A 27,314-nucleotide genomic window follows, 5' to 3' on the forward strand; every position below is an offset into this window, starting at 1 on the left:
GGGTATTTTAAGTCACAGGAAGGAATTTTTTTAAAAACTGTTTTTAGTTTGCAGCTGTGCTCCTGCACCAGCAACCTGGGACAAAGTTTCTGTTAATTTCCGAGTCTGGGTTTCTGGCCCGTCAAGGCGTGTGAACCCAGACAGCAAGCCAGTATCAGGTACAGATCCACGTGGGGTGGTGCAGGCGGGTGGGGGAGTCTTCCTCCAGCTTCCTGTGGTCCCTACACACCCCCATCCCAACACACTCATCAGTATCAGGCAGACCGAAGGTACCCCGCAGTGTGCACCTGTGACCCTCCACCTGCAGGGTTCCCCTGGGCGTACGCAGGGGAGAGCCCGAGGTGCTGGTCCTTGGAGTCCTGTAGATGGAGCACCCAGCTCGTGCACAGGTGTCCCCTCCTCTTCTCCCCAAAAGTACCTGTGCTCACTCACCACAGTCCACCAAGTGCAGAGAAACCAGACCATTGGGTCAAGGGTCTGACCTGACATCGCTACCTTGGGGACCCAAAAATGCCACCGTGGGCCCCGCAGAGGCCCGGTGGAGTCCTGGCCCCAACCCATTCCCCGGCCCCTGACGCCATCACTGAGGTGGATGCACTTAGTAGCTGATCTGCTGGCTTGTGGGGGAAGAACCACGGAAGCGTAGAAGCCCTTTAAGCCACCCTCCACCCCGAACCCAGGTGGCAAAACTAATACTGCACCCGGCTCCGATTCTTGTAGCAGAAATCAGTAGCACCTGCAAGGACCTGGAAGTCAGACTGCTCGAGGCAGATGCTGGCGCTGCTGCAGATTTAAACGCACGGAGTCCCGAGCCAAGCTGCTGGGCCAGAGGTGGCGTCCACCGAACAGGTCGACACAGCCCACGATTCCGCTGAGCTGGTGCACATGTGAGAGGAGTGTCACAGGCTAATGCCCCCTGGCAGCCCAAAAGTCCTCACTGGGACTCAACGCTGCTTTTCAGTTTTGTTCCGGGAGAGGTGCATCCTCCGGTCACTCGGACAGTCCAGACCCATGGCCAGGGCAGCGCCCACACCTTGGCTTTGTTTGAGCACTAAGACCTCCTCCCCGGGAGGAGCTTCAGCCTCATCACCATGACGTATGACACACGTTGGTGTGTGTTTCTGGGTTGCACCTGTGTGAGCTTGGGCACACCCCTGCGTGTGGTGACAAGAGCTTGCCCTCTCGCATGTCCCTTTCCTCCTAAAATAAAAGGGATCCTTTCCCCTCCCTCGGGGAGCCACGAGATGATTCCCCCCGGTCTTCTTTTTTTTTTTTTTTTTTTTTTTTGACAGGCAGAGTGGACAGTGAGAGAGAGAGAGAGAGAAAGGTCTTCCTTTGCCGTTGGTTCACCCTCCAATGGCTGCCGCGGCCGGTGCGCTGTGGCCGGCGCACCACGCTGATCCGAAGGCAGGAGCCAGGTACTTCTCCTGGTCTCCCATGGGGTGCAGGGCCCAAGCAGCTGGGCCATCCTCCACGGCACTCCCTGGCCACAGCAGAGAGCTGGCCTGGAAGAGGGGCAACCAGGACAGAATCCGGTGCCCCGACCGGGACTAGAACCCGGTGTGCCGGCGCCGCAAGGCGGAGGATTAGCCTAGTGAGCCGTGGCGCCGGCCTCCCCCTGGTCTTCTTGTTGGCTGCAAGTTAACTATTTCCTGGGCCGGTGCCTTCCGGTGGAGGTGCCGATTTGCCCCTGCTGAGAAGTGAGCAGCTCCGGTTTGCTGGCGACAGCAGTTTGCGTTTCCCCCGGGAAGCAGAGCACACCCAAGTCCACCCGTCTTGCCCAGGGTTAGATGAACTCTCCGATTCTCTGTCCCGGTACTGTGCGAAGTCCCATCCATCAGACTTGGAAAGGGTGCTGGGGTGCCCATCCCCAAAGCCCTGGAAGGCGCCTGCCCTCCGGGGTGGGGGCAGGACCATGAACCCAGGGAGCCTCCCACACCTGAGGTTTCCAGGTACATAAAGGGGAAGCTACTGCACCTCCAGCTCCCAGCCCTAAAAGGGGCGAGAGAGAATGAATCTTCCCACCTGCTGGTTCACTCTCCAAATGGCTGTAATAGCCAGAGCAGGGCCAATCTAACGCCAGGAGCCTGGAATTCCAGCCGGGCCTCCCATGGGGAGACAGGGGCCCAAAGACTTGGCCCATCTTCTGTTGTTTTTCCCAGGCATGTTAACAGGGAGCTGGATGGGAAGTGGAGCAGCTGGGACTCCAACTGTTGCCCACATGAGATGCATCGTCCCAGGCGGCAGCTGAGCCGCCTGCTGTGCCACGATGCCAGCTGCTGAGTTGGGCCCAGGCAGCGGTGCGCCCTTCAGCAGGTCCAGGCTGCAGCAACACACCCCCGTCCCCGGGGTCCTATAATTCAGCAGAGCCAGTGACATCTGTGGAGGGTGAGGGTGTTGTGTGGAGTTCCTGGGAAGTTCTTTTGGGAGGGCAGTCACTCAACCCCTCCCCCCCAAAGGCTCCAGAACAGGCCGAGTGCCCACAGCTGAGAGGGGTGTGGGCACCGGTCACACGCTCGGAGGTGTGGCAGCAACCCATCGCGTGGCGGGACTGGTACTCTCGGAGTTGGGCCCCTATAAAACCAGGGAGCTCAAATGACCGATGCTCTCTGTGTCCCAGGTCCCAGCGCCACCTCCCTTTGTTGAACTGATACCTCTCAGCTCAGACCTAAGGCCTCAAGGGAGGCCTCGCTGGGAGCAAACTGGGTCTGCTTCATGAAGGGGAGGTCTTGATTTGTTGCCATGAGCCGGCAATGGCCCTGCTGCCCTGCAGCTCCTCGGGAGGCCGTGGCCAGCACCCCTGCTCATCAGCCTCTGGGGCAGGGAGAGGCGGCCTGGTGAGTGCATGGAGACCCCGTCGTGTGGCTGTGCTACCTCATGTCACCACGCACCTGCTGGATAATCGGAGCTGTGCCGAACAGCCTTGTAAAGTTTTTGTCAGGACGCATGCTTGCAGTTCCCATGATAGCCCGGGGTTTAACTTTTTGGGACTCTGTCGATCTTTGCCATAGTGCTGTTTTCCGTTATTCCCACACCCTTGGCAACACTTGTTGTTTTTCTTTCTGTTTATTGCTTCACCCATCCTAGGATGGTCAAGGACTCACACTGGGGGCCTCAGTGGGTTAAGACACCGCTTGCAACGCCGGTGTCCCGTCCCAGTCTGAGTTGCGCTGCTCTGCGTCAGATCCAGCTCCCTGCTAATGCACCCAGAAGGCAGTGGATGATGGCCCAAGTGCTTGAATTCCTGCCACCCACAGGGGAGACCTGGATGGAGTTCCTGGCTCCTGGCTCTGGCTTGGGCCAGCCCTGGTTATTGTAGTCATTTGATGGGTGAACCACAGGATGGAAGAATTCTCTGTCTCTGTCACTCTTGCCTTTCAAACAATAAATCTTTTTTTGAAAAAGAAATATGGTAATAGAACTATACCCAAGAGACAGACTCGACTGTCCAGCTGAATAGTTGCTATGGCTACCCAGCCACAAGCCATTCATTCGTGCGTTCCCTCGGTCTAGCAGCAGCTCTGGTGCAGGGGACATGGTGGGTGTGGACCACTGTGCCTGGGCTGGGGTGGGCTCGGAGGGGCCTGGGCCTGTTGCTCCCCTTCTTGCGGTTTCTACCCTCAGACTGGACGGTGGCTTCTTCAAGGATGCAATTAGAATGAGCCAGAGAGAGACAAGTGTGCACTTTCACAAAGGGACAATCTGGATGCAATTAGAGCGAGTTCCATTAACCCATTATTCAATCAGCTGAAAGGCCCTCCAGCCTGAAAATTTGGAAATGCAAATGAAGGCAGACACGGTCGGAGAGATTTCCATATCCGAATGTCCAGGAGCCGGCAGCCTCGCGCCCGGCGCGCAGACTTATTACTCTCCTAGCCTTTTCCCAGTAATTACTCTAAAAGGCTTTGAGATACCTTGAGTATAATCACAGTTCCAGGAAAACACATTAGACAGTGCATTAATTACATTGGTGGCTGAAAATGTGGGGGGAGGGGGAGGGAAATATACAAGGACTGGGGCTGTGGGACAGCCCAGGGTGGGGGGGCGGGGAGCAAGGGCTTCAGTCTGCAAAAATTGCAAAGCAGGACATCTGGTAGCAATGTCACCTGCAGCCCAGGTGGTCAGGAAAGAACACTGCTGTTACCGCTCAGGGGGCGTTCGACCAAGGCGCTGAGCTCAGCTCCGGCCACGCTCTGAGGGGAGGGGAGGCCACCTGGAGGGGTCCGGCTGTGTGCAGAGAAGGCTTCCCTGAGTCGCTGGACAGCCACCAGGGTGCATCTCAGGAGGAGCGTGGGACTGACGGGATGAATGGGCACATTCCCGAATGGGCATCCTTGCCCACGTGGACACCCTGGTGCAGGGATTTCTGCTGGCTGTCTAAACATTTCACCTATCTAGTGGGGGTGTGTGGGAATCTCACGGTGGCTTTTCCTTCACTGAAAATAAACAGAACCCCTTTCCTTACACGTGTTCACCACTTTGATTTCCTACCTGCGATGTGTCTCTTAGAGAACTTCACCACTGTCTGATCTCCAGCTCTGGCTCCTGGCTCCAGCTTCCTACTAATGCAAACCCTTGGAGGCGGCAGCAATGGCTCAAGGCGTCGGATCCTTGCCTCCCTCATGGGAGACCTGGATTGAGTTCCTACTCCTGCCCTCAGACCCTCAAGCACTGCAGACATTTGAGGAGTAAACCAGCTAGTGGATTGGTCGATCTTTCTGTCTGTCTCTCCCTCTGCCTCTCAAAGAAATAATACAACTTATGCTATTTTTTAATTGATTTTTTTGCATTCTTTTCTTGTCAGTGACTTGTGTGGAAAATCTCTCTCTCTCTCTCTCTCTCTCTCTCTCTCCATTCCAGGCTTAAATTTTAACTCCCTTACCAGTGTCTTCTTTTTTTAAGATTTAATTTATTTATTTGAAAAACAGAGAGAGAGAGAGAGAGAGGGAGGGAGAAGGAAAGGGAGAGAGGGAGAGAGGGAGAGAGGGAGAGAGGGAGGGAGGGAGAGAGGTCTTCCATCTGTCCCTTCACTCCCTAAATGGCCACAACGGCCAGAGCTGAGCTGATCTGAAGCCAGGAGCCAGGAGCTTCTTCTGTGTCTCCCACACAGTTGCAGGGGCCCAAGGACTTGGGCCGTCCTCCGCTGCCTTCCCAGGTGCATTAGCAGGGAGCTAGTTTGGAAGTGGAGCAGCCAGGACTCAAACCAGCACCCATTTGGTGAGCTGAAGGCCAGGGCTTTAACCTGCTGCACCCCAGCCCCAGCCCCAGCAGTGTCTTTGGATAAACAAAGGCCTCACAGCAGAAAGACCCTCCCCCTTCCACAGTAAGAGAAATCCTTCCCAATCTGGAGTGCTCAAAGCCTTTCTTCGTCTGCCTTCCAATCCCTCTGAAATCCGTCTCTCCGTAGGGGAGGCGGGGATAAGGGTCAGTTTTCTCTTTCCTCGCACATGGACACCCTCTGAGTAGAGAGGCAATCTCCTCCCCAAGTGCTCTGCTGTCTTCATCACATTGCAGGTGTCTGCCTACACACAAACTGTGTCGAGGTTCTCTATTCTACCCCCGTGGTTCTATTTTCTATCTTTGCGCTAATGCCATCCTTATTGTTTATTTATTTGAGAGGCAGAGTTATACAGACAAAGACACACAGACATACACAGATCTCCCACCCTCTGATTCACTTCCCAAATGACCTCAACAACTCGGGCTGGGCCAGGCTGCAACCAGGAGCCTGGAGGTCCATCCAGCTCTCCCACGTGGGTGGCAGGGACCCAAGTACCCAAGCCATCTTTTGAGGTCTCCCAGGTGCATGAGCAGGGAGCTGGATCAGAATGGGGCCACCAGGGCTTGGATCAGCACTGACAAGGGACACTGCTGTTGCAAGCAGTGGCTCAGCCCACTGTGCCACAACACTGGCCCCATCACGGTCTATCTCAACGTGTGCTGGAACAAGTCCTCTTACCTCACTGTTTTAGTATCTTGGCTAAGTTTTACCTCTTATACCTCGGTACAAATTCAAGCTCATCACGTTTCATAAAAGAATCTGGTGGATTTTACTTGTACTGAGCTTATTTATTGAGTCAGAGAAATTGTAGGTATTTTTATTTTTGGCTCCCAATCCATGAACATGGTATGCACTCCACTTATCTGGATTTGAAGTGCCTCGATGCTTTGTCCTCTTCACTGAGGTGTCGTCATTAGACCACCCACAGCAGCCACCGTCCCTGGGGTCACTGCAGTGTTCCTCTCCGGCACCTCTCTCCCCTCCAACCTAAGCGGGGACAATGACTCCTCAGCCACCTCCACCTTCCCAAGCCACTCACCTGTTCACTGTTTCTTGCCAAAGTGCCCTCAGATGCTGAAAGACCAGGACCCCCACCTGCCTTCCCACTGACAGGGTGGGGCTTGCCACCTTACCCAGAGTGGCTGCTGCACCTCCAGATATCCCATCTGCATCCTAGGAAGAAGAAGGGATTTTGAAAGAGGGCAAAAGCAAACAGCGATGAGCAAGGTCCTCTTCCTGTGAGGTACTGCCTTTTTATTCTGCAAGGGGAAGGCTCCCCCGGCTCTTCCTCCCTGTGGCCCCTTAGCGAGAGCTGCGTCATAGCACAGCCCTGTCTGCCTGCCCATTTCACTTGCCAGCCTTTGCGGTACAGCAAGGCAGGGGACCATGTGGTTCTCTGCATCGGCTGATCCAAACAGTGGCCAAGGGGTGGGCATGTGGCCCAGCAGTTAGGACTCCACTGAGGACTCCCGCATCTTGTATCAGAGTGCCTGGGTGCAAGTCCCAGCTCTGCTTCCAATCCAGCTTCCTGCTATAGTGCACCCCGGGAGGTAACAGTGATGGCTCAAAAACTTGGGTCCCTGCTCCACCCTATGGGAGACCCAATTGTGTTTCTGACTCCCAGCTTCAGCCTGACCCAGCTGCTCCACACCCCACGGACTGGGCGTTGGATGTCAGAGCTCTGAGGCCGGCTGCCACCACAGCCGCACAGCGTGCTCCTTGGTGGTGGCAGGAAGACGGCCCCTCGCTCATGTCTCACTTCCAGTGTCTGAGGGCGCTGACTGGGTCAGAGCTACTGTGAGTCCAGGAGTCTGCCCGAAAAGGCACGTGAAAAGAATAGTGTCCAGCTTTGTGACCTGTCCAACCAGAAGAAGGTTGAATGGACGCTCTGAGGCTGACCTTTGCGACAGGGAGCTGGAGAGGCAGGAGGGGGGACAGACGTGCAGGGCAGGGCACGTGGCTGAGCAGGTCCGTGGGATCTGCCCCGTGCCCCGGCATCTCTGTCTGAAGTCTCCTCTTCCTGTGTGCCAGGCCCCGTGGCTCCCATTCACCAGTGAGGGAGCTCTCGTTGACCAAATTGTGCAGACGGCCGTGGTCGAGGGGATCTGCCCGGGTACCGATGTGGGTGGGCGTCATGTTCATGGGAGTGTTTCTAAATTTTTACTCATTATTCAAGGGGCCGAGAGAGAGAGAGAGAGAGAGGAAGAGAGAGGGAAAGAGAGAGGGAGAGAGAGAGGGAGAGAGAGAGGGAGAGAGAGAGGGAGAGAGAGAGAGAATGGGTTCCCTTTGAGGCTCACTCCTCAAGTGCCCCTAATGTCTAGGTTGGGAGCTAGGGACTGAATCCCAGTCTCCCCTGTGAGTGACAAGGACTCAGTCGCTCGAGCCACTGCCTGCTGCTTCCCAGGGATCGCATTCAGGAAGCTGGAGTTGGGAGCTGAGCTGGGGATTGAAGCCAGGCACTGGCACACAGGGTGTGGGTGTCTTCAGCCTTAGGCTAAACGCCCGCCTCTCACATCATTTTCGTAGGCTGGAGGAGATCAGCTCCGAGCACCACAACCCTTTAAGTGCTAAGAAAGCCCTGACCATCCCAGACCACACCTGGGACCTGGGGTCACCCAGGGCCTGGGCCTCAGCCCTCTGTGGTTAGCATGGGCCTTCTTGCATCTTCTGCTGCCCGCCGTCAGCCTCCCTGCCCATTCCTGAGCTGCCGTACACGGTGGGCTTCTGACCCCCCCACTGCAGTGGTCCTGTCTACCAACCACCATTCTCATGCCAGGCTAACCTTCTGCAAATCCACGTCCCCCTAATGTCTCAGACACGGGTGCTCGCAGGACAGGGCAGGGCAGGGCACTCCACATGCTGGGGGACTTCCAGACGAGTGCCCTTCCTCTGAGAGCCTGGTGTCCCGGCCTCCAGCACCAGGAGCTGGGAGTCCGGCCACACAGGAGGAAGCACGCCCTGGTCCATGGTGCTGGCTCCACTGCCATCGCCCCCTGGGTAGGTCCCGCCTGCAAGGCAAGCCTCCGCAGACCCTCTGTGAAGCAGAGCACGCAGCTGATTGAGCACCCGTTCACAGCAAAAAGAAATGACGACCAAAACAAACTCTTGGCCCCGTAAGAGAAGGGCCCAGCCAACCTCCTCCTGGTCCCTCGAGAAGACAGGCCTGCCCAGATGCACCACTTCTCACGAAGTCACTAAGAGCCCAGTTAGGATGGGCGCCGTGATGTAACAGGCGAAGTCTCCGCCTGCGGCACTGGCATCCCTTACGGGTGATGGTTTGAGTCCCGGCTGCTCCACTTCCAATCCAGCCCCCTGATAAGGCACCTGGGAAGGCAGCAGAAGACAACCTAAGTGCTTAGGCCCCCGCACCCATGAGGGAAACTCAGAAGAAGCTCCTGGCTTTAGCCTGGCTCAGCTCTGGCTGTCGTAGTCATTTGGGGAGTGAACCAGCAGATGGAAGATTTATCTTTCTCTGTCACTCTGCCTTTCAGATAAATGAATCTAGAAAAAAGAGAAAAGAAAGGAGATGAAGGGAGGGAGGGAGGGAGGGAATCATCACTAAATACGTCGGAAGGGGGCAAGTGTTTGGCACAGTGGCTTATATCTACATCCCATATTCGGGTGCCTGGTTCGAGTCCCGGCTCCTCTGCTTCTTACCCAGCCTCCTGCCAATGTGGCCTGGGAGGCAGCAGTGTTGTCTCAAGTAGCTAAGCCCCTGCCACCCACACGGGAGACCCAGGCAGAGTTCCAGGCGCCTGGCTCCAGCCTGGCCCACCCTGGCTGTTGTGGGCACTGGAGCAGGGAGCCTGAAGATGGAAGATCTCTGTCTCTGTTTCTCTGCCTCTCAGGTAATTTTTTTAAAAAAAGCACTGGAATAAAAATAAGTGACCTTTGTGGTAATATGAGGATACTTCAAAGAAAAAAATGTGTTTGGAAATAAAACCTTTGTTATTTATGGAATATTATTTGCATAGGAAAATTCAAGATAATCAACATTAGGGGAAGTGAGAACATCAATTGCAGCACACACAGCAGCAAGACCACCTATCGCTGTCATTGTAAATACCCTCAGAAGCAAGACTAGATGTTAACTAAGAACAGATCAAGGGGCCGGCGCTGTGGCACAGCGGGTTAACGCCCCGGCCTGCAGTGCCGGCATCCCATATGGGCGCCGGTTCCAGATCCGGCTGCTCCACTTCTAATCCAGCTCTCTGCTATGGCCTGGGAAAGCAGTAGAAGATGGCCCAAGTCCTTGGGCCCCTGCACCCGCATGGGAGACCCGGAAGAAGCTCCTGGCTCCTGGCTTCAAATCGGCACAGCTCCGGCTGTTACGGCCATCTGGGGAGTGAACCAGTGGATGGAAGACCTATCTCTCTGTCTTTCTCTCTCTCTCTCTCTCTCTCTCTCTCTCTCTGCCTGTCCTCTCTCTGTGTAACTCTGACTTTCAAAGAAATAAATAAATCTTAAAAAAAAAAAAAGAACAGATCTAACCTAAACATTCAAGGACAATTTTTCTTTTAAGATTTTTATTTATTGGAGAGGCAGAGTTACAGAGACAGAGAGGGAGAGACAAATAGCTGCAACAGCCAGATCTGGGCCGATCTGAAGCCAGGAGCCAGGAGCCAGGAGCTTCTTCCTGGTCTCCCACGTGGGTACAGGGGCCCAAGCACTTGGGCCATCTTCTACTGCTTTCTCAGGGCATAAGCAGAGAGCTGGATCAGAAGAAGAGGATCCAGGACACAAACCAGTGCCCATAAGGGATGCCGGCACTGTAGGCAGAGGCCTAGCCTACTACGCCACAGCACTGGTCCGAAGGGACAGAATTTAATAGAGAAAATGATATAATACTATTGACAAACTTTAAAAATAGACCTAAATAAATGTAGGAATATTAGACTTACATGTGGAAAACCCCAAAATTCTAAGGATGACAGCTATTCCCAAACCAACATATAGCATCAGTGTGGTTTCTGTGGAAATGAATGACCTGATCCTAGCCTTCACGTGGAACGAGGCGGAGCAGGAACTACGGGTTACGCCACTGCCTGGGGTGCCAATCCCGTGGCAGGGTGCAGTGCGTGAGCCTGGCTCCTCTGCTTCTGATCCAGCTTCCTGCTGATGCCCCGGAGAGGCAGCAACGATGGCTCAGGTACACGGGCCCCTGCCGCCTGCAGGAGAGGTCCTGGCGGAGCTCCTGGCTTCCGGCTTTGGCCTGGCCCAGCCCCAGCTGTTGTGGCCGCTGGGGAAGTGAACCAGTGACGGCTTTCTCTCTCTCTCTCTCTCTCTTTCTCTCTCTCTCTCTCTGCTCTCTGTCTCTCTCTCTCTCATCTACTTGAAAAGCAGAGAGAGAGAGAAAGTTATCTTTTTCTTTCTTTTTTTTTTTTTTTTTTTTTTTTTTTTTTTTTGTAAAGCAGCCAAGAAGATTTTAAAGAATCCAAGGAGGGACTCCTGAATCAGATATCAAGATCTGATATAAGCTACAGCAGCTGAGAGAGCGTTCCTGGAATGAACCCTGGGGGGTGGAGAGCCAGTGGTGTCCGTGTCCGTATGGATTTGTTACACAGTAGAAGGAGGGAGAATCTTGAATCCTAAGGAAGTGGTGCTGAAAACACTATCCTAGGTTAAAAAACATGGATCTATGGCACACTACACAACAATAAATTCCAGATGCATGAAAGAATGAAATGCAAAATTTTAAAAAATTCAGAGGGAAATAGGAGAGAATATTCTGTGACCTTGGAGTAGAAAAGGTATCTTGAATTCAGGGGAAAAAAAGCATTGATAATAATGAAACATATGGGACAGGCACTGGGGAGTGCCGACTTGAATCCCGGCTGCTCCACTTCCGATCCAGCTCCCTGCTATGGCCTGGGAGGGCACTAGAAGATGGCCCAAGCGCTTGGGCCCCTGCACCCGCGTGGGAGACCCAGATGGAATTTCTGGCTCCTGGCTTCAGCCTGACCCAGCGCCAGCCATTGAGGCTACCTGGGAAGTGAACCAGCAGCAGGGAAAATCTGTCTCCCCCTCTCTCGTTTCCCTGCCTTTCAAATCAATCAATCAATATTTCTTTAAAAAAAATTACAACTTTTGTGTAGAAATAGATTACATTTGAGCAATAAAATTACTTACAGATGATCTACAGTGCGTGTGGAACACGGGGTCCGTCCAGGGCCAGGCCACTGCCACAGCAGTTAAGACACAGCTTGGGACACCCACAACCCCATCATTGAGAAAAAAAAGACAGATAATGAAAAGGACCACAAACCTGATCAAACAGGGAATCAAAATAAAGGGAATGACAGTCGCTAATAAAAGGGGAAAGTTACACAGATATGCAGTGAGCAGACACGGGCAGATGGGGGGGTGACCCAGCCCCACACACTCAGACTGCCAAAGCTGGGAGCTGGCTGTGACGGAGACTCTCCCCCAACCTCTCCAGGGAGGAGCCATAAAACTGAAGGCATACGAGGGACCTCCCAAGAGCTTGGAGACAACAGTTAAGATAGAGCCCTATTTTGGTGCAAAAACATATGTGACACCCCTGCATAGGAGGGACATTCAAAAAGTTCATGGCAATGTGAAAAAAACTATGCAGGGACTTCCAAGGTTAGTTACCCCATAACAAGTTTTTCTTTTAATTCCATTTTTCATGAGCTTTGTGAAGTGCCCCCAAACTAGAAACTAGTGATTATTCTGCTGGTAACTAAATGGTAATTCACATATACACATTCAGGTACAAATATCTTCTTTTCAGCATAGCTTGTAACAGAAAAACACTGAAATCAACCCAAATGCCCATCAAAGAGGATGAAGGAATAGACAAATAAATAAATCTTTTTAAAAAGAGCTTTATCTGAAAGGTAGAGTTAGAGTTAGAGTTAGAGTTAGAGTTAGAGTTAGAGTTAGAGTTAGAGTTAGAGTTAGAGAGAGAGAGAGAGGTCTTCCAACCACTGGTTCACTCCCCAGATGGCTGCAATGCCTGGAGCTGGGCCAATCCAAAGCCAGGAGCCAGGAGCTTCTTCCAGGTCTCCCACGTGGGTGCAGGGGCCCAAGCACTTGGGCCATCTTCTACTGCTTCCCTAAGCTCATTAGCAGGAAGCAGCCAGGACTCGAACCAGCACCTACACAGGATGCTGGCGTCACAGGTGGCAGCTTAACCCACTATACCACAGCGCCAGCTCCAACAGAGAGACATCTTTTTTTTTTTTTTTTAATTTTTTTTTTGACAGGCAGAGTGGACAGTGAGAGAGAGAGACAGAGAGAAAGGTCTTCCTTTTGCCGTTGGTTCACTCTCCAATGGCCGCCGCGGCCAGCGCGCTGCGGCCGGCGCACCGCGCTGATCCGATGGCAGGAGCCAGGTACTTCTCCTGGTCTCCCATGGGGTGCAGGGCCCAAGCACCTGGGCCATCCTCCACTGCACTCCCTGGCCACAGCAGAGAGCTGGCCTGGAAGAGGGGCAACTGGGACAGAATCCGGTGCCCCGACCGGGACTAGAACCCGGTGTGCCGGCGCCGCAAGGTGGAGGATTAGCCTACTGAGCCGCGGCGCCGGCCCAGAGATACATCTTAAAATACATAAGTGAAACAGGCACATTGCAGAAGATACTTAAGTATGACACAATTTAAGTTTAAAAATACGGGGGCCAGCGCTGTGGCATGGCGGGTGGGGCTGCTGCCTGCAGTGCCATCATCCTATATGGGTGCTTGTTCAAGTTCCGGCTGCTCCACTTCCGATCTAGCTCTCTGCTGTGGCCTGGGAAAGCAGTAGAAGATGGCCCAAGTCTTTGGGTGCAGTCTTAGGCCCCTGCACCCTCGAGGGAGACCTGGAAGAAGCTCCTGGCTCCTGGCTTTGGATCAGCTCAGCTCCAGCCATTGCAGCCATCTGGGGAGTGAACCAGAGGACGGAGGACCTCTATCTCTGTCTCTCCCTCTCTACCTCTCCTTCTATCTCTGTGTAACTCTTTCGGGTAAATAAATACATCTTTACAAAAAAAGTTTAAAAATACGCAGCACCGTGCAGTCTGTTGTGTGTCGTGATGAACACAGGTAGTTAGGCGGGAATGACGGACGCCCAGCTCCAGCCTCCGGGAGGAGGCGTAGAGAACTGCAGGTCGGTTCACAGCCCCCACCTGTCTGGGGGCTTTTATTTCAAGGTAGAGGAAGCCTGGAGCAACAATGGCGCAGAGTTATCAAGATCCGACAAGCTGAGTCGGGTACTGTGTGTCTGCTGCATCTTGGGGTGAGGCAGAGAGACAGACAGCGCAAACACGGCTATCCACTGTTTTACTCCCAAAGGCACGCACAGACTGAGGCTGGGCCGGGCTGAAACTCAGACCTGGAGCTCAAAGCAGGTCTCCCACGTGGGCGCAGGGCCCCGACTGCCTGAGCCGTCTGTGTAGGCTGCACCGGAGGGGGCCAGGGGTGAGCATCGAGCCCAGACTGGGATGTAGGATGCCAGTGTCTCAGCTGGCGCGCTAAATGCCTAGCCCTGCTAAGCTACGTTAATGTACTATTCTGGTACCTGAACTATCCTTTTTAAGATTTTTTTTTTTGGTCTGAAAGGCAGAATTACAGAGAGAGAGGGAGAGAGCTTTCACCTGCTGGTTCACTCCCCAAATGGCCCCAACAGCCAGAGCTGGGCCGGTCCAAAGCTAGGAAGCCAGGAGCTTCTTCCGGGTCTCCCTTGTGGGTGCAGGGGCCCAGGCCCCTGGCCCATCCTCCGCTGCCTTCCTAAGAGCTGGACTGGAAGCAGAGGAGCCAGGACTTGAACCAGCGCTCCAATGTGGGTTGCTGGCATCGCAAGCAGTGGCTTAATTCACTGCACCACGACACGGCCCCACACTCTAATTCTACAAATGACACGGAGAGGCCAGCCCTGTGGCGTAGCGGGTAAAGCCACCGCCTGGGACGTCTGCAGCCCGTGTGGGCGCCGGTTCGGGTCCCGGCTGCTCCATTTCTGATCCAGCTCCCTGCTGATGCACCCGGGAAAGCAGCAGAAGATGGCCCAAGTGCTTGGGCTCCTGCACCCACGTGGGAGACCTAGATGGAGCTCCTGGCTTCTGCCTGGCCCAGCCCTGACCGTTGCGGCCATCTGGGGAGTGAACCAGCGGATGGAAGGCCTCTCTCTCCCCCTCTCCCTTAGTCTGACACGGGGTCCGCCCTGGAGGTCAGCCTCTGCCCCTTCTAAACCAGGGAGCTCCCTGTCCCTGAGCCCAGCCAACAGCACGGGGCCCGGAGGAAGGTGTCGCTGGACTTTACCTCGCTCAGCGTCCGAAGGCCACCATCTCCTGCCATGCGGTGCTGACGCAGGACTCACGCCGTTCTCGCCCCTAGTGATCAGTCACCGGCCGTATCGTTCTGCTCCTAAATCTGCTCAGGCGAGAGCGAGAGGCGACCCGCGACCCGGGGTGTGAGAGCCTCACCTGTCCACGCCAAGCACGAATACAGCAGAAGGCAGACGAGGAGCCTGGTGGGCCAGCACGCCCAGCGCGGCGCGGCTATTTATCTCCTAGCACGCACGTCCCGCCCCCTGTTCCTCATTGGCTGAGTCACTGCATGCACATCCCGCCCTTGTTCCTTATTGGCTGAGTCACTGCACGCACGTCCCTCCCCCATTCCTCATTGGCTGAGTAATTGCATATACACACACATCCCGCCCCCGTTCCTCATTGGCTGAGTCACTGCATGCACATCCCGCCCTTGTTCCTCATTGGCTGAGTCACTGCATTCACGTCCCTCCCCCATTCCTCATTGGCTGAGTCATTGCATACACACACACACACACACACACACACACACACACGCCCCACTCCCGCTCCTCATTGGCTGAGTCACTGAACGCACGTCCCGCCCCCGTTCCTCATTGGCTGAGTCACAGCACGCACGTCCCTCCCCTTGCTCCTCATTGGCTGAGTCACTACGAGGCGCGATCGTCCGGGCATCGGCAGAGCTGTTTTGGCCGCCAAGCCCTGTGTGCCTAGGATCAGGCGCGTGAAGCCCGCTGTGAGGCTGACTTAGTTCTCGGCTCACCGCCAGGCACCCGACTTTGAAAATGAACAGAATGCAGGCTTCCTACCTGGCTTCTTGTTAGGACTAATGCCCACACCAAATAGATTTTTAAAATATAGATTTAAACGTTGGCTTAAATTCAGCTAAATAATTTGGATTTAAACATTCACTAATTGTATTTTGCCTTTTCATAAATTATTTAGACTTTCTGAACAAGGATTAGCAAACTTCGTCTACACAGAGCCACATAGTATGTGAGGCTTTGCAGCGCTCTCTGCCCCCTGCTTTGCTTCTGCAGTCCTTCAGAAAGGTAAGTGCCAACCACAATGAGATAATGCGTCGCCCCTAGGGTGGCTACAGTGAGGACAGACGACAACAAGAGCTGGCAAGGTGTGGCGAACTGAAAGCATTGCACACCGCTGGTGGGAGGGAGAAGGCACAGCCTCTTTGGCAGACAGTGTAGCAGCTCCTCACACAGGTCGCTCACGACCCAGAAATTCCACCCCCAGGTGTGCACCACACAGCACTGAAAGCACACGTCCACACGAGAACTCCTACATCCTGAGCAACGTCTCTCAGAACGGGGCTAGCCCCAGCGTCCACAGCCTCATCAAAGGATAGACAAAATGCGGTACACTGCAGCATAATGAAAAACATGGGGTTTTGTCCTCAGTTCCAGGCACCCAGATCCTAAAACTGGGGATTTCCTGAGTGACAGTGACATGCACAAGTAGGCACCTAGTGAATGAGCGGTTGGGGGCTGCCAGTAGCACCTCACATGTGTGCACCCCAAGCCCCACCCCTTTCCAACATGACTGCAGGCTCAACATACCCACCCTCCTTCACACACCTGAGCTCCACCATCCACAATGCACCCGAACCCCACTTCCCATCATGCACCTGAGCCCCACTTCCCATGATGCACCTGAGCCCCACTTCCCATGATGCACCTGAGCTCCATTTCCCATAATACACTTGAGCTCCACTTCCCATCATGCACCTGAGTCCCACTTCCCATGATGCACCTGAACCCACTTCCCATCATGCACCTGAGCTCCACTTCCCATCATGCACATGAGCCCCACTTCCCATCATGCACCTGAGCCTCACTTCCCATCATGTACTAGAGGACATGACACTTCCTAGAGATCATCATGTATGCAGATGCCCTGTCCCAAACCCCGCCCCACTTGAATATTCAATTATGGCACCATCTCTAGCCTACAAAAGGTGGACCCCAGCTTTGGTGGGAGCAGCAGCCCTGCCTTTCTCTGTACTTTCCCTTCCACTAGATCCTGCTTTCCTGTATACCTTCGTGTCTCCTTGAATTCTTTTCTCAGTAGAAACAAGAACTCCCAACAAGCCCAGTCAGGGTGGGGGTCCCCACAGCCGGAGGAGTGTCTCGTGTCATTTAAAGCAAGCCGGTTTGGCCACACTAGAGTTAGTGCTGGCGGTGACTGAGGGTGAGCTGTACCAGCCTCCACCTAGGGCTGCCCTCCTGGAAGAGTGAACTTGGCACTGGAGGGTGGGAACTTTGAGCTGCCCAGCCCCTCACCCCAGAGACAGGCGGGAGCAGAGGCTGTGTGTGTGAACTCTGGAATGACGCAATTCCGATTGCTTCTGGGATGACAAACAGGGAGGAGGCTCTGGGAGGGTGCTGCAGCCATCCCCTGCCTCGCCCCTGCATCTCCTCCACTTGCATCCCTATAATAAGCCAGTCAGCACCACATGAGTCATTGCCCTTAGCTCTGAGGGTCATTCTGATGTGCACAAGGGAGCTACTATATATATATTACTCCAGGATCTTGACATGCACAAAGACACGCATTCCGAGCACTGACACAAGTAAGATGCACAGTGATAAAGTTTATTTATAAGGTGAACAGTGGGCTGGCGCCGCGGCTCACTAGGCTAATCCTCTGTCCCGGTCTAGTCCCGGTCGGGCCGCCGGATTCTGTCCCAGTTGCTCCTCTTCCAGTCCAGCTCTCTGCTGTGGCCCGGGAAGGCAGTGGAGGATGGCCCAAGTGCTTGGGCCCTGCACTCACACGGGAGACCAGGATAAACACCTGGCTCCTGGCTTCAGATCAGCGCAGCGCCGGCCGTGGCGGCCATTTGGAGGGTGAACCAGTGGAAGGAAGACCTCTCTCTCTCTCTCTCTCTCTCTCTCACTAACTCTGCCTGTCAAAAAAGAAAAAAGGTGAGCAGTGAACACACACAGGAGCACGACTGCCCCACACAGAGCAATACCCCCAGGAGTGGGCAGTGCACCAGATTGCCTGAAAGGAGCCGGGGAGAGCACCCGGCAGCCCCTCCAGCCGTGGTCTGCGGGGGAAGAGAGCGCGCGAGGCAGTAGGCCCCCTCCCAGTGGCTGGTCTCGTCTATGAGGCTGGGGGTAGTTCCCCCAGCGTGAGGCCACCTGGGAATGATGCGGCACCTCCGCAAGTTTCCACGTGAGCTCAATAACCTCATTGTCACGGCTTCCTCCCCCCAGGTCCCAGAGGAAGCAGGTGCAGCCCGGGAAAGGGAGCCTTTGGACAAGCAGGAGGGTAGACTTATACCAGGGGGCTTGGGATTCCTGCTCCACAGACCTAGCTAGCTGCCTGCCTATCCATATTAATTCTAGAAGGCTGGGGGGGGTGCATCATGGGAATCCCCAAGTTCATAGTTGGTGGTCAGAACTTTTGGTAGCCTGGGCACCCCATTTATGGCCTGTGTCTGAAGTTGGGGCCTATTGTGGGACTGAGCCCTTAACCTGTGGGTAACAGCAGTTACAATTAGGCGAATTCTCCAGAGAGGAGTCAGGGGAGGAACAGGTCTGTTCAGGACGTTAGCATTCTTGGGGGCAGGCGGACGCGAGCTATGCTCGTCCCCACTTGCAGGAGGACTTTTAGAGGAGAGAAGGGGGGTTGGGGGAGGTTGTGGGGCTTCTAGGGCCAGGGCTGAGGTCACCTAGGTGACAGGAAACGGCTGTACCCTCCCTCACGTGGGGCTTGCTGTCCCAGCCATCTCCCCGCTCCCGCTCCCGGCAGCCTCAGCTGCTATGAATTAGGTCGTGTTGCCTCTGGATGGTGTCGGAGCCGACCTGAATCAGGATCCTCGGGGGCTGCCGGGGTGGAAAACCCACACGCGCTTGGTGTGAGAAAACACCCCAACGGACATGCCTACCGTGTGGAACGCCACTTACACATGGCACACCATGGAGAACCCTCGACGGTGCTATGCTAAGTGAGAAGAATTCCGATAAAAGAAGCTGCATGTGTATTACGGGGTTCTGTGGATATGAAATGTCCAGGAGAGGCAAACTCATGGAGACCAAGAGTCCATTCAGGGGTTCCTGGGACTGGGGGAAGAGGGAGGTGAGGAATGACCTCTGATGGGGAGGGAAAATATTCCGGAGTAGATTGTGGTAACAGTCGCACCACTCTGGGAACATTCTACATAATAGCAATACAAAGTTCCACATTATACCCTTTAGTGGATTTGATGGTATGTGAATTACATCTCAATAAAGTTATTTTTAAATGTAAAAATCATTTTCAACTCTCTGACCCCTAAACTGGAGTTTCTCAACTCCTAATGAGGTGATGAGACTGCTTTGGGAAACATATGGGAACAACTATTTAGATTTCCACTCCATTGATGGAAGGAGTCTCAGCTCGCAATTTTCTGGATTTTTCTCAAAATATCTCTGAAGACCTCCATTCCCTTCCTCCCCAAGATCTCTCCTAGCTGGGGCGGCTTCGCTCTCCGTGGTTTCAGCTGGTTCCTCCCATAGGGGAGGAGAAGGGGGCAGAGGACTTCACGAAGCCCCCTCGGGTCTGTAAAACACAGCAGGTCTGTCCTGCCCCGGGGGACCCCAGTGCACACCTCCTGCACGTTTTACATAAATGCAATGATGCAGGTGCCTGCGAAACAGCAGGTGGCTGTGGGGTGATGGGAGGGCAGTGGTGCAGGTAACAGGGGTCCCCGTGGATCCACTGCCCAAACGAAGCTGTGTGAGCAAAGCGTCTCCTTCTTCCCAACAATTTTGCTCTTTTTCTCTCTGTCTTGAGGCAGCCAGGAAAATCCGTCTCTGCTAGGGCCCGGGCAGGGAGGAGGCTGTGGTAATATTTAGAGACTCTTTTGTGATTTTATGGAACTGCTCAAAAGGTCAAGAACATTTCTTTAAATGTCAATGGCCCGAGGGTCCAATTACCCAGGGGAGGGCATTCTTGGAAGGGGGGCAGGATGGGGTGGGAGGGGCCCAGGAAGCAGGGAGCCCAGGGGTGGCCCCGGGGCTTCTGAGGAAGAGGGTCCTGGGCAATGCATGCATGGAGGGTGTGTTTCCATGGAAACCTCTGATGGGGTCTTGGGCGATGGGGACGTCCTGGGGAGTCACCTCCTCTGAGCCAGGTTCCTGCCTTACCTGTCTCTGTCAGGGAGGCCAAGCCCAGGGGGTCTTCGGAGCCACTGGGTGACAGCCATGGGGGTCCAACCCCAGCAGGCGCTTCCAAGCTGCTGCCAGGTCTCCCAGAGAAGCCCAACAAAAAAACGCTGCCTCCTGGGCCCCCCCGCAGGCAGCCACTGGGGTTCCGGGCTCTTGTGAGGAACAGGGTTGTTCTGTTATGATGGGAGGGGGGAGAGGCGGTGTGTTACAATGCAGAGTCCTAGACCCCCAGGCCTGCTGAGTCAGCGTGGGGTGCGCAGAAGCGGGATGGGTGAGGGTCGGCTTTGCGTCAGTGTGGTGAGTGGCGGGGGAAGCGTGTCGGCTCCAGGGTTGGGAGATTCACTGCTGCAGATGGGAGCGGGGCCCCCCGGCACCTGATGGCGGTAGTGGGAGCTGGGAAGCAGAGCCAGAACAGGGTGCTCCCCCAAAGCCCAGGGACCCCCCACCAGGAGGCCTCGCTCCCAGAGGCCACCCTGTTCAAGCTTCCACTTCCTTAGCACCTTGAACTCGCGAGCTGGGGCTGAGACAGCGACGGGCGCCGCAGAGCTGAATTCTGCTCCCGGCTCCTCCATCGTTTTCCCCAGGTCATCCGAGGCCAGTTCTCTGCAGGCAGGAAATCGGTGTGGCGGCCTGGGGAAGCTTCTCACCCTGGCGAACCTCTGCTGGCAACCTCTGGCTGATGCGGGACCCTGGGGGCAGCCGGGGAACAGACGGGGCATCTCGAACAAGTTCCCAAACTCTCGGAGCCTGCATGAAAGGGGATGCTGACGCCCACTTCCAGGGGCGGAGCACGTTGAAGACTCAACGAAATAGTAACTCCAAGAAGTCCGTCCAGGGCCAGGCACGTGGTGAGAGCCCTGTCGAGGTGGCCGCCCCAGATCCAGCTGCTCTGGCTCCCGTTTTGGGCCCCGGGAGCCAGTGTGACCCTGAAGGTTGGCTTCCGCCCAGGGTCTCCTCCACACTCGGCCCTGTCGTCCCCATCAAGGCACCTGGGTCCTTCTCTTGGATCCGAACGTGTCATCACCAGGTGCCCGAGCTGAGAAGGACACCTCCCTGCAGAGCTCAGGCAAGTGCTAGGAAAATCCAGGGCCTGGCCAGGCCCTTCTGGAACCCTGGGCCAGCCATGCCAGGGGAGGAGACGGTGCGGACGAACAAGAGGTACCCTGGAAGGCAGAAGAGGAGGAAGACGGTGACGAGGAGCCTGCAGAAAAGCCCTCCTTCCCTTTTAAGTTGCAGAATTTAGGCTTTTCTAAACATTTCCCCAACTCACTTGAGAGCAGAGAGTGACAGGCAGACCAATGGAGCTCAGATTCATTGGTTCACTGCCCCAGCCGCCGACAGCCAGCACTGGGCCGGGCTGAAGCCAGAGACAGGAACGTAATCCAGGCACCCCGCGTGAGTGGCGGGGACCCAAGTCAGGGTGCCGTCACCTGCTGCCTTCCTGGATGCGCGTTGGCAGGGAGCTGCAGGCAGGGGAGTGGAGGGTCTAGGACGCAAGCCAGGCACTCTGCTATGGGAGGTGGGTTTCCCAAGCCTCCACGTCACCACGGTGCCAAATGCCAGCCCCTGCCCTGACAACCTTTTGTGTTACGTTTCAGCCTGTTTGCCGAGTGACCTGGCAGAGGTCCGCGGCTCTGTGGCTCAGGATCACCTGGTCTCTGTTCCACTGTCTGTCGGTCTGTCCCCACAGCCCTAACCCCTTCCCCAGGGCTCTGGGACCTTAGGGGCAATGCAGGCAACTGGCAGAGCTTGCTGTGTCCTAGGAAGCTGCCTGGACCCCACTCTAGACCCCCTGCCCGCCGACCCGGACACCTGAGGTTCCTGCAAGGCAGACCCAGGCAGAGGCGGGGATGCCGGGAGGGGACGCTGCTCATTCGAATGCTCATCAAGCGAAAGAACTCATCAGAGCCATTTGCTGCTTAATTGGTTTCACACTTCCCAAGGCTTCCTCATTAGCCTAGGGTCACCTCCGTGGAGCAGCCCATTGGGAGAGCAAAGACAGAAGCCCCTTCCCCTGCCAGCCGGGCAACAACCAAGAGACGGCTCCACTCTTCTCACAGGGGCTCCTGAGCCCAGCTCTGGCTTTGCCATCTTCTTCCTTCCAGGCCACCTCGTCCTCCAGGAAGTGGCTGCCATACAGGGTGTCCGGGCCCCCACAGTCATAGGTGGATGGTATTAAGGGGGTGCCTTCCAACAAGGGGGCGTTGTGGCACAGCGAGTTAAGGGGGGCCTGGAACACCCATCAGCCAACACTGGGGTACTCAGCATTTCCCATCCAGCTCCCTGCTAATGCACCCTGGAATCAGCGGATGACGCTCCAAACACTTGGGTCCCTGCACCCATGTGGGAGACCCAGGTGGGGTTCCTGGCTCCTGGCTTCGGCCTGGCCCAGCCCCGACCGTTGCAGGCACTTGGGGAGTGAACCAGTGGAGGGGAGAGCTCTCTCTTTCTCGCTCTTGTGGAGGTCATTCAGGGCATCTGGTGGGCAGGAAAAGTCCAGCTAACAGGAATAAGAGCTTGCCAGTCCCGCCCAGAAAGGCGAATTCTGTAACTGGGAAAACTCGCAGGGAAACAAACTCACCCTCACTGGGAGGAGGCTGCCCTTACAGGTGTAGCTCTGGCGTTACGGTCCCCCGGCCCTGGGTGTAGCTCTGGCGTTACAGTCTGTGTGGCCCCATTCAGCCTCGGGTTCTCCTGCCTGCCCGCCCGCCGCCCCCTTGCAGGGTCCAGGAAATCCTGTTCTTTTCTCTCTCTGACTGCCCTCCTGAACTCGGTCACCACCCACAACGCCAGCCTCGATCGGCCGCTTTCCCGTGACATCTCTGTCTCTCCCCACCATCCTGCCCTTCAGATCAATCAATCAATCGAGGGAGGAGCCCTCCCGAGAGGACACAGCTGGAAGCCGGCAGAGTTCTGCAACCAAACGTGGGTGTCTGACCACGCCCTGGTCAGACTGCGGGGCCTCCGGACGGTGAGGAGTAAGTCGATGTTGTTTGCGGGGCAGAGCTGTCCTGCCCTGCCCACCGGGGCTGGGGGTGGGAGGAAGGGTCACTGTGGGGTCCTCTTCCCCTCAGCCTGCGGTTGATAATTCTCAAGTCAAGCCCATTGCAGCTTCCAGCCGGAATGCTGCCCCTGCCCAGTGGTGGGGAAGGCGTGGGCTGCATGCATACACGGAGAACCGCAAGAACCGGCGTGGGTCACAGCGCAGCCGGTCCCTGGACGCCCAGTGCCTTCGACGCCCCAGTGTCCCTTCCCCCATTCCAGTCCATCTGCCGGGACGCGCTCAGTAAGTGGAGGGAGCGCGCGAGCGTGAGAGGCCCAGATGCCCCTGCGGCTATCACGGCTCAGACCTCTGTGCGGGCTCCGAGAGCCGGGCACGCAGCCAGTCTGCCCCAGACCAGGCGGACCCCCGCCCGCCTTCGCCTTTCTACGGGAAACACCAGGCCCCGTCACCGACCAATCACAAGGAGGCTGCGCGCACCATGGGCCCATCAGAGGGCCGCAACCTCGCTGCTCAGTCCCAGCTTCGCACTCTTGAGACTCAAGCACCCATGTGGGAGACCCAGCTGGGGTTCCCCTGGGCACCTTGGCTTCCTCCAGGCGCCAAGAACTGGGCGTGAGCTGCCGGAGTCCTCGGCCCTGCGGTCGTCTTGTGGGTTTGGATAACAACAGTGGCTCTACTATTCCTGGGGCTACGACTAGAATCAGGCCCCAGGGGAGACGAGTAATCACCCTCTTTTGGTTTTGTTTGCTCAGACTTCTGGAAACAGCCTCAATCTCTGGAGAATCCACCCGCCCAATCTCCAATATGGCTGCCCCTCACAGTACTCCGGGGCCTACTCCCGGTCATGTGACAAGATCTGGCCAATCACGACTGCCCTGGTCGTCAGTGATTGGCCCATGGGCAGTCATGTGACCCAAGCCCAGCCAGTCATGCTCCTTCCCTGGGAGCTTGGGCGTGTGACCCCTGGAAGGACAAAGCCTGTCCCTCTGGGCCCAGTGGGGGTCATTGTCGGCTTGGCCTGGGTCTTGTAGCAGAACAAACCCATGGCTGCAGGACAGAGGACAGAGCTGACTGCACTACTGGGGTGGCTGGAGCCCTTGCGGTCAGCTCCCCTTCCACCCGTCCCAATTTCTTGGGCCACATAAATTCCCTTTATTTGGGGAGCCAGTGAATTGGAGTTCTGTCACTTCCACTCAGAGTGTCCCCGAGTGACGACTGACGTCAGGAGTTTCTCACAGCCGGTGCTGTCCGGGTGGGGGCTGGGCTGCCACAGGAGGAGCCAGGCACCTTCTGGCCAGGGACCCTCTGCAGCAGAGTGTGTAGCCCCAGCCAGGCCAGGGGCAGCTAACATTTCTCAAGTGCCTGACGTGTATAAGCAGCACTTCAGGCAGTCCCCACAACAGTGCCGCAGGGGTGCACTCATGGTTGTATCCCCTACTTTCTAAAAAGATTATTTATTCATTTATTTATTTGAGAGGTAGAGCTACAGAGAGGGAGACAGAGAGAAAGGTCTTCCATCTACCGGTTCATTTCCCAAATGGTGGCAACAGCCAGCACTGGGCCGATCTGAAGCCAGGAGTCAGAAGCTTCTTCCTGGTCTCCCACGTGGGTGCAGGGATCCAAGGACTTGGGCCATCTTGTGCTGCTTTCCCAGGCCACAGCAGAGAGCTGGATTGAAGAGGAGCAGCCAGGACGTGCCCGGCGCCCATATGGGATGGCAGGGCTGCAGACGGAGGCTTAGCCCACTGCGCCACAGCACTGGCCCTTTCCCCCATTTCATGGAGGAGAAAAGCCTCATCAGGGGCTCATGAACATGTGGCAAACAGGAAGACCCCAGGCTCCAAGACGCCCTGCTGAAGCCCAGGCCGTCAGAGGCCCTTTGCCCACCCCACCCTCAATGCCTGGAAACCTCTAGAAGAGAGGCCAAGACAAACCCGGTTTCTGCAGCCTGCTCGCCTGCTCCTAAATAGGGCAGTCGATGGAGGCACCGCTGTGTCCAGGTGAGTGGAGAGGCACACGGCCCCTGCCGGCTCCGGGGACAGGCTGCCTGCAGAGTGGAAGAAACCCAGAGGAGCGGACAGGTGCCCGGTGGTGCTCTGCCTTGAATACCTGGCTGAGAGCCTGCACCTTCCTTGCCTGTGTCCCACATGCCTTTTCGGGGGGGGGGTCCTCATGGAAGCAGTAAGCGTGGGAAGCACCCAAGGGGCTGCCCAAGGCGAGAAGCTCCAGCTGACTGACCAGCAAGTCCAGTGGGCAAGAGGACGAAGCATCTAGGGCCCCGTCCCTGCTGATCCCGTGCCGGCGTGGTGCTGCCCCCATGATCTCACACCTCCCCCTGCAGAGCCCCTGCTGGCACCGGGGTGAGGAAGAGGAGCAGGGCAGGACCATGGCCATCCCGTCTCCATCTCAGTCTCTGCCTGAGTGTGGGGAGCTACCCGGTGAAGGGTGGAGAAATGAGGGAGGGGCCTGGGGAGGCAGGAGGGCTGAGTCAGCAGAGGGGAGAAGGCAGGTGGGAGGTGGGGAGGGGGCCCAGAGCGAGGGAGCTGTCTCCCACGGAAGCTTCAGCCTCCAAATGAGACCGAGGTTTGAGGTTGAAGAGAACCAGATGGCTGCCCGGGGGGAAGGGGGGGACGCCTTGGGGTTCAGGCCTCTGCTGTGGGGCCACCCCCCCCCGCCGTGCTGCCTCAACAGTGGCCTCCCAGGGCCTCCCTCTGGAGCCTGACCCCCTCTATCTGAGTATCCTGTCCTGTGAGTCTGGCCCTTTGGCCTCCAACTGTGACTCTTATCTGGAGTGCCGGGGGCCCTGGAGCCAGGCACGCAGAGGCAAGTAGGAGACGTGTGGGCCTGGAATGCTAAGAGGTGACCTGGGGGCCATCCCTGGAATGGTTCTTAGAGAGAGTGGGTGTCGCTTCTACCTCAGCCCCCACCTGCCCCTGCACCCGAGTCTGGGCTGGGCATCCCTTCTCCGGACTCCTGAGTCGGGGACGCTTTCCTTACTGGACGTGTTTGGTTAATTGCCCATCCCCTGTCCTGTTGGTCAGGATGGGACATGCCGTGAAGTTCCAGTGCCTAGCAACTGGCTTGTGTGTCGTGGGCACGCCGCCTCTAGTTGGTGTCCAGCCTCTAGGCACTCAGAAGGGAGACGGATCCCACTGACCCCCCACACACTCAGAAGGGAGACGGATCCCACTGACCACCCCCCACCACCACCACCAAGGACAGGATCCCGGAGCAGTGACACCTGCAGGGCCAGGAGGCAAGAGGCCGAAGCTGCTTTTAGCACCAACTGCTGGGGCCTTGGACACTCCCTTCTCTCACACCAGAAACTTGGGCCTTCCTGGACTGGGTGATCTGCGGTTCTTGTGCCAACATAAGATTCTGTGGGTATCCCAATTCATGTGAGGGGACTTCAGAAAGTGTGTGGTGGGGTGGGGTGGGTATTGTGGTGCAGCAAGTTAAGCTACTGATTTGGACGCCTGCATCCCATAGTCAAGTGCCCAGGCTGGACTCCTGCCCCTGCTTCTCATCCAGCTTCCTGCCAGTGTGTATCCTGGGAGGCAGCAGAGGATGGGCCCATGTGGGAGGCCCAGATGGAGTTCTGGCTCCTGGCATTTGCAGAGTAAACCAGCAGATGGAAGATCTCTATTTCTCTTTCTCTTACTCTGCTTTTCAAATAAATCAAAATAAACTTTTTTAAAGTTCCTGGAAAATGGATTTAAAAGATAAATTATTTTGGCACAAAAAAGGTTGAAATCTGTTCATACATGGAAGTCTTCAAAAAAGTCAGTAAATGTTGGAGCTGGTGTTGTGGCACAGCAGATAAAGTTGCTGTCTGTGGTGTCAGCATCCCATATGGGTACTAGTTCAAATCCTGGCTGCTCCACTCCCTATCCAGCTCCCTGCTAATGCACCTGGGAAAGCAGTGGAAGATGGCCCAAGTCCTTGGGCCCCTGCACCAGTGTGGGAGACCCAGAAGAAGCTCCTGGCTTTGGATCTGTGGGACTATGCATTCACAGACCTAGTGAATCACTTATTTCAGTCACTCGTTTGTTCACCCCGCAAATATTCACGGAACGCCTGCCATGATTCAGAGACAAATCACCCTCCCAGAATTCTAGGTCTTTGCAGGAAGCTCAGAGAGAGAGAGAGAGAGAGAGAGAGAGAGAGAGGGAGCTGGGAGCTACCAGGGATGGCCTGGAATCTCTACCCGGCATGGGGTGGCTTCAAGGAGACCCCTCCCTCCACACCTGCTCTGCCTCAGCCCTCCTGCTGTTCATCAAAGCTCCACTCCTGGGAGACAGATGGCCCCGCTGAGCCGAGCACAGAGGTCTGGCTGGCTCTCGGGCTCCCAGGGGACAGCTGATGACACGTGGTTCAAACATCAAACCCAGGGATCTGGAAGGAGCAGAGGATGGGGCGGCCCCGGATCTACCCACATGGCCCCATGCAGACCCAGCGCACGGGCCAGAGGTGGGAAACCTGCTGGCTCCTCTCCCAGGGGTCTGGCCTGAAGCAAGGCTCTGAGCCCAGCAGGTGTTTCTCCCCCGCCAAGCCCAGGGCTTTGCCGGGTCAGCCTCGCTGCCCACCAGCAAGGGC

At 56.0% G+C, this 27,314-nt stretch overlaps 2 long non-coding RNA genes across 3 annotated transcripts; both read right to left on the reverse strand.

Annotated features, from left to right (window-relative positions):
- Positions 1-6,057: 6,057 nt before the first annotated feature.
- Positions 6,058-14,766, reverse strand: LOC149123233 (uncharacterized). 2 transcript variants are annotated; one of them, XR_016218455.1, is made up of 3 exons: positions 14,703-14,766; positions 6,415-6,454; positions 6,058-6,268 (listed from the first exon to the last, which is right to left on the reverse strand). It is a non-coding gene; the product is annotated as an uncharacterized LOC149123233 (long non-coding RNA). The 2 variants fall into 2 exon arrangements; XR_016218456.1 differs by lacking the exon at positions 14,703-14,766 and adding an exon at positions 14,539-14,685.
- A 2,368-nt stretch (positions 14,767-17,134) lies between these two features.
- On the reverse strand, positions 17,135-17,983 carry LOC127483758 (uncharacterized). The gene is made up of 2 exons (XR_016218457.1): positions 17,557-17,983; positions 17,135-17,466 (listed from the first exon to the last, which is right to left on the reverse strand). It is a non-coding gene; the product is annotated as an uncharacterized LOC127483758 (long non-coding RNA).
- Between the last annotated feature and the right edge of the window lie 9,331 nt (positions 17,984-27,314).

This window comes from Oryctolagus cuniculus, chromosome 12, assembly GCF_051225735.1.
Source record: "Oryctolagus cuniculus isolate XC-2025 breed Fujian yellow rabbit chromosome 12, ASM5122573v1, whole genome shotgun sequence".
Lineage (NCBI taxonomy): Eukaryota > Metazoa > Chordata > Mammalia > Lagomorpha > Leporidae > Oryctolagus > Oryctolagus cuniculus.